The 17,313-nt window shown below is 37.2% G+C and overlaps 1 pseudogene; it reads right to left on the reverse strand.

Moving 5' to 3' along the window:
- Positions 1 to 408: 408 nt before the first annotated feature.
- LOC135969854 (beta-defensin 109-like) lies at positions 409 to 7,885 on the reverse strand (annotated as a pseudogene).
- Between the last annotated feature and the right edge of the window lie 9,428 nt (positions 7,886 to 17,313).

Genomic DNA, 17,313 nt, shown 5'->3' on the forward strand with positions numbered 1-17,313 from the left:
CTGCCTAGCTTATGGCGTAACCTGCATCCTGCTGCTTCTTTCAAATGGTCTATGGCTTATTTCAATTTTCCTGTTAAGTTCCTGTGTTGCTTCTTGAAAGAAAGTTCAGTGTGAATCTCTACACACCACTTTGTCTTTCCAAGTGCAAGAGGCAGGCTAACAATGCCTTCAATCCACCATCTTGGAAAACAAAAATAACAGTTTTCTCATTTTTAAAGGTTTTGTTAAGATCTGTTAATGACTCACAAAGAAATAGTATTGGGTATATTTGAAATTAGTATTTATTCATTTATGTTGATAAGTGAAAATACAAGATGGTTATCAAGATGGAAGTACTTAATATGTATATTTCAATATTCTTAGATGCAAAGAACTTCACTTTTGATGTATTTTTATTTTACATCAGTTTCATTTCAACTTAGGTTTAAGGGGTTCTTGATAATCTGACATGATAAGTGGTGTTGGAATTGGCACTAAAATCCACCATGCTCTACAGCACTTCATCCTTCTTCGGCAGGCACCACTTTGATCTTCTACTACTTTGCAGACATCTCTTCTGCAAACACCAGACAAATTGAGACAATGACCTTCAGCAGCACCCAAACCACCTCTCACTGCAGGAAAGAAGATCCAGTGAGATCTACATAGTCCACAAATGGAATGTAAATCCATAAACACTCTTAAGTAAGAGAATAAATTTAGTATGAGCATTTTTACGTGGGAGCTTTTGAAATGGTTGCTGCTCATATGTCAGAGACACATGCAGATTAAGAAAGGTAGTAGTTCCAATCCTGGTTTGGCACAACAGTCACGGTATTTTTAGTGGGGGAAAAGAGCTGTGGGAGGGGATGGTACATCTTCATCTTTTCCTCTGCGTTTTCTCTCAGAAATGGCTGTTGCCTACCGCAGGGCAAAAATGCCAGTGTCTTCTGCCAGAGTGGGTTACTGAGGGCCATGGTGGTTCCACCTTGTGGCTGATACTGATAGCCCCTTTCTGCTTTTTTTCGTTCCTAGCCAAAAAAGATATTTCTGCAGTCTCAGGTATGCTGATTTCAGCAGTTGTTTTTTTCTATATGGCTATTTTTTTTTCTTTCACTCTCTCTCTCTCTTTTTTTTTCTTTTTTTTCTTTTCTTTTTTTTTTTTTTTGGCTTCACTGTGTTGCCGTAGCTTCTTAAGTGGTCCCTTGAACCCTCCCAGTGCTATTTTGGTTTGTACTTAGCTATCTATATATTTTTTCTTGGGGGAAGTATAGAGTTAAAGGCTGGTGTATCCTGCTCTTGCTCCCCCAAGTGATTTCATTCCCCCAAGCTAATATTTCAGGCTTTCAATTTATCCGTGCTTTCATCTGTCCAAACGTAAGTGGAAATTACTTTTTCTCTCCACATTTAGATTTGCTCTATCTACTTTAATTGCTAATAGTGTCTTAGTCATAGGATAGATTAGTTAGAAAAAAGTATATTTTTGACATTATAAATGATCCTTTCAATTTGTGTCTAAAAGTGGAAAATATTAGAAAGCTTAACATTTATTATTGTGTCCAGACCAGTATTTCCTCCAGATGACCTTTATTACAACAAAGATAATTTAATGAAGATCTCTCTAATGGTAAAGCTGATGGCTTTGTGCTATTATAATATCCTTAAAATAAAGTGACAGTCTAGTGGAAAGACCAACTAAAGCAAGGGTTAGGAAAAAATCAGTTATTACCTTCATTTTGGTCTCACTCTGCATTAATAGTTTTCATTGTGTCAAAGATTTATTATTCATTAAGCAAATGTTCATTTAATAGTAAATGGATCCTATTAAAGATGATTTTTAAAATGATAATCACATTACTTTTATTCACATCTGTCTACTGATGCCATTCACAGATGAGAATGGTATAACGTTATTTTATTTTTTTCATTTTGCCACATCTTTATTTACTTAGGTTTATGCTGTATCAAACAATGTATGTGTGGGAGTAATGGGTGATTCAGGAATGCATGAGGGGGAGGTTTAAGCTCTTTAACTTCGAACAATTAAAATTAGCAACATAATATTGAAATACATGCATAACACTCAAGTGGTACTTTCAAAATAGTGTATATTTCCTCTGTTTATTTGTAGCTTTTAAACCCAGCTAGAAGTATTCTATTTCTTTTAGGCACCATAAGTCTGAAAGTCTGTAGTGAAAGCTACAAGTAGTAAATGATGCTAATTCATGTGCTCCCACCTGTGGAAGAATTGAATGTCTTAGATAAAAAAAAGATGGTGCAATTGGTGTACCAAGTATCTTAGAATATAATTTGGTGGTGGTTTTTCTGTTTCTGTTGCAGAGTAACATATATAATATATCCAAGTCATCAAGTTATTTAAATATGCCTTTAAACAGGGAGAACTGAAAATAATACTGTGAATCCTGGTAAGCATTTAAAAATAATGAGGAGAATATTGCCTTTACAAAGTCAAAATTTGTCTGAATACAACCCATATAGCAATTTCATAGCAAAACATTCCTTCAATCCTATTAAAGTCAGAAGGAAAAGAAGAATGTCCACTGTCAATGCTGTATTAACATAGTTCTAAAAGTTTTGAACAATGAAACATATTGTAAGAAGAGAAATCAGAGGAGACTTGAGCCCATTGTTTTTCCTCTCCTTCTATACCTCCCAAAATACCATTGGAATGTTGTAACATTTTGAAGAATCTGTAGTAGTGTTCCAAATCATAGAATACTATGAATGCATCTGAATCTGAGATATCCCCAAAAGATACAAAATAGGTGTGACTAGAATGAAAGAAAGATTTAGGCTTTTGGCCATGACTGCAAGTTAGCTGCTCTCAAGTGACTGCTGCTATAGAACAAATATATAGTAGAGGATCTCTTTGAAACATTTCTATCCCTGAAAATGGTTAGGCAAATTCTTAAAATATCTCCTCTTTCAAACACAAAAATAGTCTGTGAACTGGAGCTTGAGCAGTGGGCACTTTGTACTGGATAGCTGATGGAGGGGGGTGAGGGTTTCCCAGATCTTCTGGGAAGATCTGCTATGATCAGTAATGCTAATGATGGTACTACTGACTCTTGGGCCATCAGAAATTCCAGTTTGTTAATGCTGAAACTTCTATATTGCGTTAAAGCATTGAGTCAGCTTCACAGAGGAAGTCTGGATAATAGCATTCTCATTTCAGACCATAAAATGATGTCAGGTTAAGGATGAACAATGAGTTCAGTATTAAAAATGATCAGGTAAGCAAGACACCATGAATAAAAGTTAATGAAATGAATAGCATATCTAGACCCTTTAAAACTAAATATATTGAAATCATCAATGTGGAGAAATAATTAAGCAGGTGTGTATCAATTGTTTAAAGAAACAATCTACTATTACAAAGATGTAAAAACAATAGTAAAACAATATAGATGATAGAAAAAATGGGCAGGTCTGGCTGGGCATGGTGGCTCATGCCTGTAATCCTAGCACTGTGGGAGGCCAAGATGGGTGGATCACGAGGTCAGGAGTTCAAGACCAGAATGCCCAAGATGGTGAAACCTTGTCTCTACTAAAAAATATATATATAAAAATTAGCCGAGCATGGTGGCGGGTGCCTGTAGTCCCAGCTACTCAGGAGGCTGAGATAGAAGAATCTCTTGAACCCGGGAGGTGGAGGTTGCAGTGAGCCAAGATCACACCACTGCACTCCAGCCTGGGCAACAGAGCGAGAATCCATCTCCAAAAAAAAAAAAAAAAGGCAGGTCTGAAACAAAAAAATAATTTAAAAATAATGCAGGTTATTAATGATATATTAGACACAGGTAAGAGGATAACTAGTGAAGAAAAAACTGTTTAAATGATATACCCAGAATGTAGCATGGAAACAGAAGGTCTAACATTTATTTAATTCAAATATGGGGGGAGAGAAGTGTAAAAGGATTCACCATTTCAAGAGATTCTCAGAAAGAAATTAAGAAACGGTATAAACCCATTGATTCAAAGAATATATTTCTAACAGATGATATAAAAATCAACTCACTTTAGTTAAATTATAAAACATTAAAACCAAACACCAGACCACACAAACATTGAAAAAAGGATAATTTATAATGAAATAATGTTTATCTGATTATGAAAGAAAGAAAGAAAGAAAGAAAGAAAGAAAGAAAGAAAGAAAGAAAGAAAGAGAAAGAAAGAAAAAAGCATTAGTGAGGGAGGGCGAGTGAGAGTGAGTGTGTTTGGGCCCCTACTGATGATGCTAAACTATCACAAGCCCACACTCAGCCTTTCAACATTTGCTGGAGATTCACTTGTTCACTCATTCACTAAAAATGAGTAAACTAGTATCAACAAATGTCGAGAGAAAATAACTGTTAATATAGAATTGGGTACTCAGTAATGCTGTCTTTCAAGATCAAAAATAACAATATGAAATTGACAGATAAAAATTAAAATTGTTCACTACCAAAAGATCTGCAGCAAATAAAATTTCAAAGGCTACATATCAGAAAGAAAGAACTTAACCCAAAAGCTGATATTAGAGTCAACTTGGAATTCCATAAATATCACTAAACTGATGATAATAGTAACACTTTCTGACATGTGGGGATTCTGAAAAGAAGTGAACTTTTACTTTTGTTTAGAATTTAGAAAGTTGTAGAAAAATGCTCTTGCCCTGACAAAGAGAATAAGCTGGATAATCTATAGATCATAGATTTCATTTTGAAACACAGAACTGAGGTCTCAAAAAAAGCTAATTATTTTAAATTCAGAGTGATGAAGCCCTGCTGAAAAAAGAACGGATCCACAGATGCTTTGTGCCTAGCTGAGTTGCAGCAGCAGAAGCAGGAGGAAGCTGCCCTTGATGGAGATAACAAGGAAACAAGTGAATCTCCAGCAAATGTTGAAAGGCTGAGTGTGGGCTTGTGATAGTTTAGCATCATCAGTAGGGGCCCAAACACACTCACTCTCACTCACTTTCCCTCACTAATGCTTCTTTCTTTCTTTCTTTCTTTCTTTCTTTCTTTCTTTCTTTCTTTCTTTCTTTCTTTCTTTCTTTCTTTCTTTCTTTCTTTCTTTCTTTCTTTCTTTCTTTCTTTCTTTCTTTCTTTCTTTCTTTCTTTCTTTCTTTCTTTCTTTCTTTCTCCTTCTCCTTCCTTCCTTCCTTCCTTCCTTCCTTCCTTCCTTCCTTCCTTCCTTCCTTCCTTCCTTCCTTCCTCCCTCCCTCTCTCCTTCCCTCCCTCCCTCTCTTCCTTTCTCTGTCTCTCTCTCTCTCTCTCTCTCTTTCTTTCTTTCTTTGGAGTCTCACTCTGTCGCCCAGGCTGGATTGCAATGGCGCGATCTTGTCTCACTGCAACCTCCGCCTCCAGGGTTCAAGCGATTCTCCTGACTCAGCCTCCCAAGTAGCTGGGACTACAGGCGCATGCCACCATGCCCGGCTCGTTTTTTGTATTTAGTAGAGACGGAGTTTCACCGTGTTAGCCACTGACCTCGTGATCTGCCCACCTCGGCCTCCCAAAGTGCTGGGATTACAAGCGTGAGCCACAGCACCCGACCCCACTAATGGTTTTTTCATGACCTATCTTGTGTGCTCCTAGGTAAGATCGGATGGAGAGCAGAACTACCTGAGACCCTTTTGAGGGACAGGCATGTAGGAACTGCTGCAGTTTGAGGTGAGAGCAAAGTAAAGGTCTTACTGTGAGAATCGGGTAAAATCCTCTGTTACTGGGGAGTGGGTGGGGGAGCTGAGACAATGCCCCCTTCACTCTCTTTTCTCACAGGTGCATAAGCAGAGGGACCTGATGTCTGAAGACAGGGCAGGGCAGGTAGATGAGAGAAGCAGATTCTCTGGTCTTTCACTGAGTGTGAGGCAGCTACTGTCCAAGGCTGGGCAAGGGATGGGAGCCCTGAGAGATTCTTGAGGTGCAGAGATAGAGGCTTGCTGAGGATGAAAGTGTACAGGAGAGCTAAGAGAGGCTCCAGTGCTGACCATGGCATTCTGCAAGAAGAGAAAATCTGTATGTAGTGGTTTATGAGGGAAAATCATGAGTTCAATTTTGGATATCTATGACTTTTGAAATTCAGTGTCCAAGTAGATATACCAGTTATGCAGTTGGATAATTTATTATAAGCCTGCAGTTCAAAAGGAGGTCCAAAAGGAGAATTTAAGAGGATGAGACTTGCTGAGCCCCTCCAGAGTGTGTGGTGAGGGAGAAGAGAAGAGGATCAGGAACTGAGCTCTGGAGCTCTCCAATAGGAAGTGTGACGGGAAAAGATGAGGAAGAAACAAAGGAAGCCGAAGTGGTAGCTCCAGTGAGATAGGCTGAGAATCAAGTGAATGTGCTGTCGTGGAAGCCAAGTGAAGAAAGTATACTATGAAGAAGGAAGTGATTATTTGTGTCAAATGCTGCTAATAGGCCAATTAAAGTTGTAGTAAAAAATGATCATTGGATCTAGCAATATGGAGATTATTGGTCACTTTGACAAAAGTGGTGTCAATAACATGATCGAAAAAAGGGGAGAGAGCCCAACTGTGATATATTTAAGAGACAATGAGAGGAGAGGAATTGAAGACAGAGAGTATGGACAACTCTTTTAAGATGTTTTGCTGAAAACTAGAGCAAAAAATAGATTGACAGCTGGCATCAGAAGAAAAGCAAGGACATGCTTAACAGCATATTTGTATGCTGATGGTAATAATTTACTAGCATAAAAATTGATGACACAGTCACAATTGATGACACATGATGTAGTGAACTGCAACAGGAAAATCCCCCAGTACACAGCAAAGAGGGAATATAATACACAAATATATTTTTTGAAAAATTATTTGAATCTCTGAAACATGTTTTGACATTAACCTTTCATTCCTGCAATAGTTATTTTAAGCATGTTCTCATTTGTCCAGTGTTGCCAGGTTATTATAAAGTATATTAGACTTTATGAAAAGCGTTTTTTAAAATGTTAGTTTTTTTCTCATTTGTTTCATTAATTTATATTTTGTATTTATAACTTTCCTTTTATCTTCTTTAGGTTTATTATGCTGTTTTTTTCCAAAAGCCCTCAAAATGCATGCTTAGACCATTAAATTTTAGCTGGTTTAGTATTGAAAGTGATGTTACCCATTTCTGTGTGGTTACCTGTAATATACCACAAGCGGCACTTCTTGGTGTCTTTACTTATTATTAATTCACTTGTCTGAAGTTCCTTTAACTCTCCTTTCTAGTCCTAAGTTTCACTTTGCAAATCATTTTTTATTCATAGCCACGTAAAATAGAATTTATTTTGAAAAGTCTCTCATATAATTTTCACTTATTCTAGGATTATAATTTTTCTGTTTGTCTCTTTGAATAAAACTTTCAGATTTCTCAACACTCATTTAGCAGTAGCTCCTATTGATAGAATTCCATCCATCTCTTTTGACCTAGTGAGCAAATATAATAATAAATGCTGCTGAAATTCAATCCTGTCAGATCTAACTGCCTGCATATAAATTTCCAGGTCCCACAAAGGCATCTCATTGAGGTCACGTTCTGTTGTATCCTTACTTTGTATCTTGAGATGCCTTAGTGGGGCATGGAAATTGATATGTAGGCAGTTTGATCTGACAGGATTGAATTTCAGCAGCATCCATTATTATATCCACTCACTAGATCAAAAAACATGGATGGAATCTTATCAACAGGAGCTACTGCTAAATGAGTCTCTTTTCTATTTTTCCCTATTATAATCTTAGTGAATCTGTAAATATTAGGTTCTTGAACCCACAGAACTGATTCTAGGATCTTGTTTGGCCAGGGATATAGCCTTCTAATCTGCAGAACCTTATAGTAATCAGCTACCAACTTACCTGGGGATAAAAGAATTGAAAAAAAAGGAGAATAAGAAGAAGCAAATGGAGTCTCATGGCTGAAGGGCCAGCATCAATGTGGGTTGAGCCTGGAGTCTCTGGACATGGTAGGTCTGAGCCTTTTTATGATGCTGTCTGAGTCTGTGATTTGTTCTTGGTTGGTAGAGCCTAACGAAAAGAGAATAACTAAATCTTCCACAAGAAACTTCCGGGGACACACAAGTACCTAAATGTGGTGATATCTCAATGGATGAGAAAGCAGGTGAATGCTATTATTTCCAAAAGACTCAGGATGTCTTATTGTCACCTGCTTTCTTTATTATTTTCAACATGCACATGCAATAATCATTGCTCTTACTTTAAGTATAAAGTATTGTTTGCCAGGCAATATAGTAGGAACTGAAGTAAAATTGTTATACAAAAACAGTATGTAATTAATGGATATAGTTTGGCAAATTTGCACATATATATTACTCTTGTTACCACAATGAATATCCAGGTAATAATATACCCATCACCTCCAAATGTTTCCTACATCCCTTTATTGTTGTTGTTGTCGTTGTTGTTGTTGTTGTCAGAATCCCTAAGATCGACCTTCTTAACAAATTGTTAAATACAAAATACCTCAGTAATAACTATAGGTACTATGTTTTAGAGCCTATCTCTGTAATTGACCCATTCTGCATAGCTTTAACCCTTGAACAATAACTCCCCGTACTGCTCTTTCCCACTCAGTAAAATACCAAACTCTTTTAAAGCACATTCTATATAATCCACTTTATGAAGCTTTTTCTAACATTCTTTTGTCTGCTCCCCCTCAGTAAAGGGAAATACTAACATAACAATTACCTATTTTGGATTTTTGTGTCTCTTACATATATTCCTGCATGAACCATTTACCACTTTATTTTCCATTATCTTAATATGAAGTAAAATAAAACTTGAAATGATTTTAAAAATGAAATCACAGAAGGGCTTTGTAAAAGTATGATGTACCATTGCTCATTTGTAAGAATTCAAGTGACATTAGGGGTTTTAAAACATCTTTTGTTTTGATTGGTTCTTTGCTTGTAAACCTTGTGTCTTGCATATTGTGGGCACAGTGTCCTTCCCAGCTATTTGCTTGGGGAAGATCAGTTAGAGCTACAATGAACATCAAAGGCTATCTTGTCTAGTGACTTACCTTACAGATGAGGAAATGAGCTGAGGGAAAGGAAGAAACTTGCCCTAGATCACCCAGTGATCAAGTGAGGAAGGTGATAGGGACAGCACTAACGCTTGGTATTCTCAGCCTCATTCTATTTTCCACTCTTGTCCCTTCTCTGTTTCCTCCTCTCTTCCCCAGCCTTCTAAAGAAAACTTTGCAGTTCTGCTGCAATGTCTACCTAAGGACATCCTGAGGAGACCCCGCTTTTCATTAGACTGCTTTTTTAAGCACTGTCCTGCATTTTCTTCTTCAGTCTTGTTGCATCCCATTTTTGGCTATAAGTAATGCTTCTGCTGGGCTGTTCTATCCAATTAGTTTTTTTCTATTTTCATTGATTGAAAATTAAAACAACAAAAAACATGAGTTTATCTAAATTTGGAAGTTTTAAAACTTGATTAAAATTTCCTGGGGATATGGATGTAAGACATAGATTTTAAAATATTTTTCATTTTCAAAATTAAAAATCAAACCCATATATTTAGCCAGGGTGACTACTTGATAACTACTAATCAGATGGGTCTTCAGTAATACCACAAGGTTAATACTCTTATAAATCAATTCCCTGGTGTTTTGTGCTACTGAGTTAATACAATTTGATACGGTATCACCCTTAACCAGGCTTTGAGGAGTCACACAAAGGAACAGAACAACAGAACCATAGGGTGGGATGTGTGGGGAAACCGAGATGTAAAACACAGCCTTGACTCTGACATTTACTCCACTGTTGGGAAAAGTACTTCAATTCCCAGGGCCTTAATATTTTCCTGTATAAAACAGGAAAAATAGAGCCATCTTTAAGGTTTTGTCAAATCTTGTTGCTGAGTGATTTTATAGTGTCTGCAGCTATCCTCTCTGCTAATCACAACAAGGTTAGCTAACTGTTCTTTTGTTTAGTTAAAGATATTTTTGCATTTGCTTACAAATACTTATTCTCCCCTTCACAAAGAAGGAAACATTTTAAAGATAATTTATAACATGTTCAGAGTCTCTTACATATCAACTCTTCACATTGTGGTAGAGTAGCTTAACCCCGTTCCTAAGAGTATAGATTCAGATCAGCCTGTATGTAATTAACCCCCAAACCTATGTGGAGTGTGGGATAGATAATATATTTCAAACACATGAAAAGGCACACGCACACACACACACACGCACACACACACACACACACGCAGTATTACCAAGGCAGAGGTTCAGGTGAAAATATTGGATAGACAGCTCAAAACTCTTAGTACTAAAATAATCCTAATAATAACTTTCCTTCCAAAATCACCACCGACAATCAGATCTCTTAAAGGTTGGTGTCTTAGGTTTTTGAACTTTGTGTAACTTTTGACTTTCTTATTTGGTTGTATGCTATTGATCTCATAGAAAGAAACTTCTACTTCATCCTATGCCAGTGCTGTGTTGTAGGGGCTTGTGGTCGTTTTTCTGGTCTATAGCAATCCAGGTTACTGGCCTCTGGCTTCTTAGGAGCAAGGCCATCACATGCTTTTGTTCTTTGCTTGCTTCCTTGTAAGGGCCTGACATACAGTGGGTGCTTAACAAATAATTGATCAACTGAAATCATTTTCCACCTCCGTTCTCTCACTTCAACCTCTCCCTTTTACTTCTTCCAGATTAGTTTTCCTACAGCAAAATGGGAATTGTCCAAAAACTGCCCTTCATCTTTACAACTTGAAGGATTCATTACCCTAAGCAGTCCTTCAAAATTGACTATCAGAGACTAGATAAAAAGTCTGGGTTCACCAAGAATAGGCATGTGTGCCATTATATTTTCTGCTGAAAGCTTTGGAAAGTGTCTTTTAGCAAACAACATAAAGCATAGAATTTGACCATTCCTGACAATGTAAAAGGATCATCCACATTCTCACATGTCCATGGCTACTTTCCCACTCCTTCCCCAACCTTGAAATCCTGAATTCAAAAGAAAACATAAGAAGATAGTATGCCTCATGTAAGGCAACAGGTTGCTTAATCTTTCTTGCCTATACACATTCAAGAGCTCCAGAAAAATTTCTGAGCTACTTAGGATGCCTGATCCTCTTCTTGGGTAAAAGCAATAAGTCCTACATGTAGTCACCAAAACCAAGTCTGTTCAAGGGGTCTTATACCTGTGATTCATGATTGCATGCTAAATGTAGAAGGATATGCTCTGTTGCAGGGCCATGTCTGGTCATTGTTTAAGTTCTACTTTGGAGGACTAGTTGCTGAGAAGGAAGAGGGAATGATAATGTTAGAAATTGGAATAAAACTTAAGGGGAAAAATCAAGTACAAGGGACCAACAGTACTAAGGGGCAATAGGTTGAAGATTTCTTCGATTATTGTAATATTTTCAAGGAGACTCCCATGAATCCTTCCTGGCTGACCCCAACATAGCTTTGGCATAGCCCTTATGCCAAATGTCTTAGGCTAACTAACTTTTCCTAAAGAAAATAGAGGAGTTATGGAGACCAGTATTTAGTAGAATAATGCCTGATTATCTTGCTTTTGAGGTTTAGTAACTGCTAGTAAACTTGCCTAATTAATTCACATTTAGAGGTAGAGTAACGAGGGTTTCAAGCACTTGAAACAACACTGGCTTCATTTCACGTGAGAGTTCTTATGGAGAGCTAATGAACTAGGAGGCTGCAGGTCTCTTGGCCAATAAGTCTTCTAGATTTTCTGTGACTCCCTTTTCTGGTCATAGGTGATTTTGCTTTTGCTTTGAGTATTATAGCACCATAAGATGTCAGACACTCTGCTCTTACCAAGGCTTACACAAAGTTTATCTTGTTATTTGGTAGAGTTTGGCCCATTAAAAAAAAGAGAGTGTGAGAATGATAAAGAGGAGGAGAGCAATCCTCACTGCTGAAGGAAGAAGAAAGCTTGGCTTTATTTCCAGTAGGCAGAAAAAACTTCCCTCTGTAGCTCTCTAGCACCAGTGGAATGTCTTTGTTTGGATAATAAGTGTCCTTCCATACCTCATTAGGCATATTCACAGACAGAGATGTACTATGCACGCAAAATCACCTTCATGGGATGACTGAAAGTCCATGTTTTATTGGACACTAAGTTCATTAGAAAGATGTGGGTGCACAGTTTTGACCAGAAAACCTTGTTAAATGGGAACATAAGCTACAAATATTTTGGCAAAAGATTAAAGTTTATGAACAACCAAGCATTTATATTAAGTTACAATTAATTAGGCCATGTTGAGAAACCATTTGGTTTAGTTAATGATTAGACATTTTGTTAGTGAACACTTCCCAGACTTTACTAGCCCTGCTAATCCCTGCTTTGCTCCTGGTCTGAACCCCCACAGTGCCTTGTTTATGATACAGTGCCTACTGCTTGTATGCTAGATTAGTGAATGTATAGTTGCCTCCTCTACTACTGTGTGAGCTTCTTGTTTGCCAGGACAGGGCTATATTCCTCAGAGCTGAGGAGAGAGTTGAATCATGTGGTCATTTATTCTCAAATCCTCTTCAACAAGTGAAGCGAAACAGGACGGTGCAAGGCCACTGCACATGGAAGCAGGAGGTCTGGATTTGAGTTCTGATTCTCTAGATCTATTACTAACTGGAGGTATGGATACAGTCAGGAAAATATTCTTCCTTGTCTTGATAGCACCTATGTAGGTCCAGATCTGTTGGGATTCTCAATAATTACTGTGCATAAAATCAACTGAAAGTTATTTTGCAATGCAGATTCTTAGCCCCATTCTATGAAGTGGTTACTGTTTATAAATTGATAAATAATTTTTATTAGACAATGTAAATGTCCTTACTTGCACCAGCATACAAAAATATTGAATAATATTAGCAGCAGAATCTTTCAACAAAATAACTATGTATAGCTATGAAACCACTTTGTTTCACTGCTTTTTATTTTATTTTATTTACCACCATTGTTTTATTTATAAACATTGTTTCTACTCATAAGGAGTATGTATTTTCTACATGTTTATAAAATTAATGCCTGAATGAAGTTGCTTAAACAAGACAGAAGTTGATTTCTTTTTCACTTAAAATTAACCTGTAGTTACACCATTCAGGGTTAGTACAGATACTTTCTAATGTCTTTAGGGATGCAGGTCCCTTCCAGGTATCTGCTCTGCTATACTTTAGAAAATACCCTAGTTTGGCTGCTAAATTCCCACCTACTATTTCTGAATTCTAGACAGCAGGGAGAAAAAAGGCGTGGGAGAAGGGCAAAGGAACATCTACCCTTCCTTTTTAAATTTTTTAACCAACCCCCCTTAAAAACACTTTGTTGAGATACGATTACATTCCAAAAGCTGTACCTATTTAATGTGTATATCTCAGTGAGTTTGAGGATAAGGATACATTGTGAAAGCATCACTACTATCAAGATTGTAAACACAATCATCACCTCCTGAAGTTCTCCCTCCCATTCTAATTATTATTTCTATTAGTAAGAACAATTAACATAAAATTCACCCTCCTATTATATTTTAAGTATGCAACACAGCATTCATGGCTATAAGCACTATGCTGTAGATTAGACCTCCTGAACTTAATGTTTGTATATCTAAAACTTTGTACTATAATCACACCTACTCATTTACCTACACCACAGCTCCTGGCAACCTCCAGTCTACTCTCTGCTTCTGAGTGTATTTGAGATTTCAAATACAAGTGAAATCATACGATGTTTGTCATTCTGTGTTTGGTTTATTTCACATGACTTCATGCCCTTCAGATCCATCGACGCTGTCAGAAATGACAGGGTTTCATTATTATATAATACTGAATAATTTTGCATTGTGCATACATATATATATAAAACGTTAATTCATCCATCCGTGAATGAATGATAACATGTGTGTCTTCTTCATATATCTTGACTATTGTGAACAGTGCTGAAAGGAACATATGAGTGCAGATATCTCTTTCACATAATGATTTCAATGATTTCATATACATTATATATTATATATATATAAAATAAGTGGGATTGCTGGAACAAAATAGTATTTTTATTGTTAAGTTTTTGAGAAACCTCCATACTATTTTCCAAGATGGCCATACTAATTTACATTCCCACCACCAGTATACAAATGTTCCCTTCTCTCCACATCCTTACCAACACTTGTTATCATCCATCTTTTTGATAATAGCTATTCTAACAGGTGTGAGGTGATATTTCATGGTAGTTTTCATTTGCATTCTCGTGGTGACTAGAGAGGGTAAGAATTGTTTATATATATATCGTCCATTTGTATCTCCTCTTTTGAGAAATTCTTTCTCATATCTGTTTGTTCATTTTAGTTTTTTAATTTTAATTTTATACACAGAGGATACATGTGCAGGTTTGTTCCATGGATGTATTGTGTGACGCTGAGGTTTAGAGTATGAATGATCTCATCACACACATAGTGAACATAATACCCAATAGACAGTTTTTAAGGCCTTGTACCCAACCCTCCCTCCTCCCTCTAAGAATCTCCAGTGTCTATTGTTTCCATATAAGTGAGAGCTAAACAATGTATAACCCAATGTTTAGCTCTCACTTATAATGGAGAATATGTAGTATTTGGTTTTCTGTTCCTGCGCACAATACCACACTGGGCTAATTTTTGTATTTTTGGTAAAGACGGAGTAGCTTCAGCATGTTGGCCAGGCTGGTCTCAAAATCTTGAGCTCATGTGATCCACCCACCTCACAAAGTGCTGGCGTAACAGGCATGAGCCACTGCACCTGGCTTTTCTGAATTTTTTTTAGCTTATATTAGGTTTGTCTGTTCTAGAATTTTGTGTACATTTATTTATATTATAGGACACTTTTTAGCTTAGCTTTCCCTACTCAGGATGAGAAAGATTATATTGATCCAAGATGTTGATTAATAGAGTGGATCATCCCCCGTTATTGCCCAATATTGCTCTATAATATGCATATAATTTGTTTATCGATTTCCTCTCGTAGACGTTTGAGTTGTTCCCAGGTTTTAGCTATTGTTAATAGAACTCAAGGACATATTTTTAAAATAAAAAATTTCAATCCAAAATGTCCTTTCCTTTTGACTCTCCAATATTGTGTCAGGGTTACATTTTTGTTGTCATGAAAATCCAATTACATTGAACAAGACGTGTTTCCAGAATCAAGATTCAGTATATGTGTGGTCTAGCTGTGTCCCTAGAAGGAACCCCTATTAGTTTTATTAAGCATTTTCCTATATAAACTGAAATCAAGTAGAAGATGCATTTTTCCACAGTAGGAGAAATAGAACAATTTGGGACTTTGGAGAGATAGCAACTTGTTGCTTGCCTATGTAACCCACCTCAAAAGATACAACTCCTCCAACTTTTGGTTTCTGGTGACTTGTCCTAACAATTAGATGTGAACTGACCTTATTCCCTTACAATACTACAAGTCGATCTTCTGCACCTGGCTAAATACAGTAAAAAATTGATGGGCATACATTTCTTTTGTTTTCATGCTTTCTATTTAAACCTATTCTCTTTGACTGGGCACTATGGCTCATGCTTATAATCCCAGCACTTTGGAAGGTCGAGGTGCATGGATCACTTGAGGCCAGGGGTTTGAGACCAGCCTGGCCAACATAATGAAAGCATTCTTTCTGAAAAATACAAAAATTTTCTGGGCATTGTGGCACATGCCTGTAATCCCAGCTACTCAGGAGGCTGAGGCAGGAGAATCGCTTGAACCCGGGAGGCAGAGGTTGCAGTGAGCTGAGATCCTGCCTCTGCATTCCATCCTGGGTGACAGAATTAACCTTCATCTCAAAAAAGTAAAAAGCTAGTCTATACTTTTCTTTTGGTGCATTATTAGAATGTAGGAGGTAATAAGGCAAAACTATTGTGGGTATGTTAATGTGTATCTGTAGCACCTAGAATAGTGCCTAGCCCATCACTCGTGTTGAAAATTGAGAGAACCTTCTTAATATAACTTTTCCACACTCTAGTTCTGAATTTAAAGAAAGAAAAAGATAGGTTAGCAAATATAGGTATCAGTTATTTCTATTGACAGATCATTTGGAGAATATATTTTTGGATGTGGGAGAATAAAAATCCCTAACTCTCCACCCGAGAAATAATTTTGCTGATACAAAAATCAGTCAGACATGGTGGCACATGCTTACAATCCCAGCTACTTAGGAGGATGAGATGGGAAAATCACTTGAACCCAGGAGGCAGAGATTGCAGTGAGCCAAGAGTGCCCCACTGCACTCCAGCCTAGGCAACAGAGAAAGAATCTGTCTGAAAGAAAAAAAAAAAGTTGTTACTATATAGTCGACAATTTTATCGTCATCTCATTTAAAATTGAATAGTACATTTGGGTCGAATTCTTATGCCTGCAGAGACATTTGCCTCTGGCTTAAAATCACTGGCTCCAGGAGGAAACTCCACCTGAAGGCATCGTAAGGATTTCATAGTGTCTAAGTCATCTTGGTAATTCTTCAAATAATTCCTGGCAATTCTGTTAGGTCTTGAACTTCACTTACTTCCTACATGTTTAATAAAAAGAAGTTCAAAACGTTGCCATGGCTGTTGAATTCCCACAGGCTTGTCTTCCCTTTAAAATTCATTACATGGTTTGTACTCTTTTGCAAATATAATACATAAGTTTGGAGGTGGATGCTTTCAGCCATTAAGTTCAAAAGTACTGCTACATGGGCCGGGCATAGTGGCTCATACCTCTAATCCCAACCCTTCGGGAGGCCAAGGGGGGCAGATCACAAGATCAGGAGATTGAGACCATCCTAGCCAACATGGTGAAACCACATCTCTACTAAAAATACAAGAATTAGCTGAGTGTGGTGGTGCGCAAGTAGTCCCAGCTACTTGGGAGGCTGAGGCAGGAGGATTTCTTGAACCAAGAAGGTGGAGATTGCAGTGAGCTGAGATCACACTATTGCACCCCAGCCTGGTTACAGATCAAGATTCCGTCTCAAAAAAAAAAAAAAAAACAAAAACAGAAACAAAAAAACAGTACTGCTACATGGACATCCATCATTCTGGCATCTCTGCCATAACAGCTGAGTATCGAGAATGTCTGTTAGTTTCTTTAACTCCAAATTTGTGTTGTGTCCCTTGGTCTCCCGTCATACTATAAAGTGTATTATTTACAAAAAGGACAATTTATCTATAGTTATTTCCTCTCAGTATGCTACATCCTTTTAGAATTTAAACATAGTGTCTCCCAACCTGAAATTTGATTTTTGAAAAACCAGAAAAATGTTTTTGGACAACTTTTATTTCCAGCTGTTTTCATCTTCATCTCTTCTCCTGAACTCAAGTTGTGGGTAAAGTTC

Source organism: Macaca fascicularis, chromosome 3, assembly GCF_037993035.2.
Source record: "Macaca fascicularis isolate 582-1 chromosome 3, T2T-MFA8v1.1".
NCBI classification, from domain to species: Eukaryota; Metazoa; Chordata; class Mammalia; order Primates; family Cercopithecidae; genus Macaca; species Macaca fascicularis.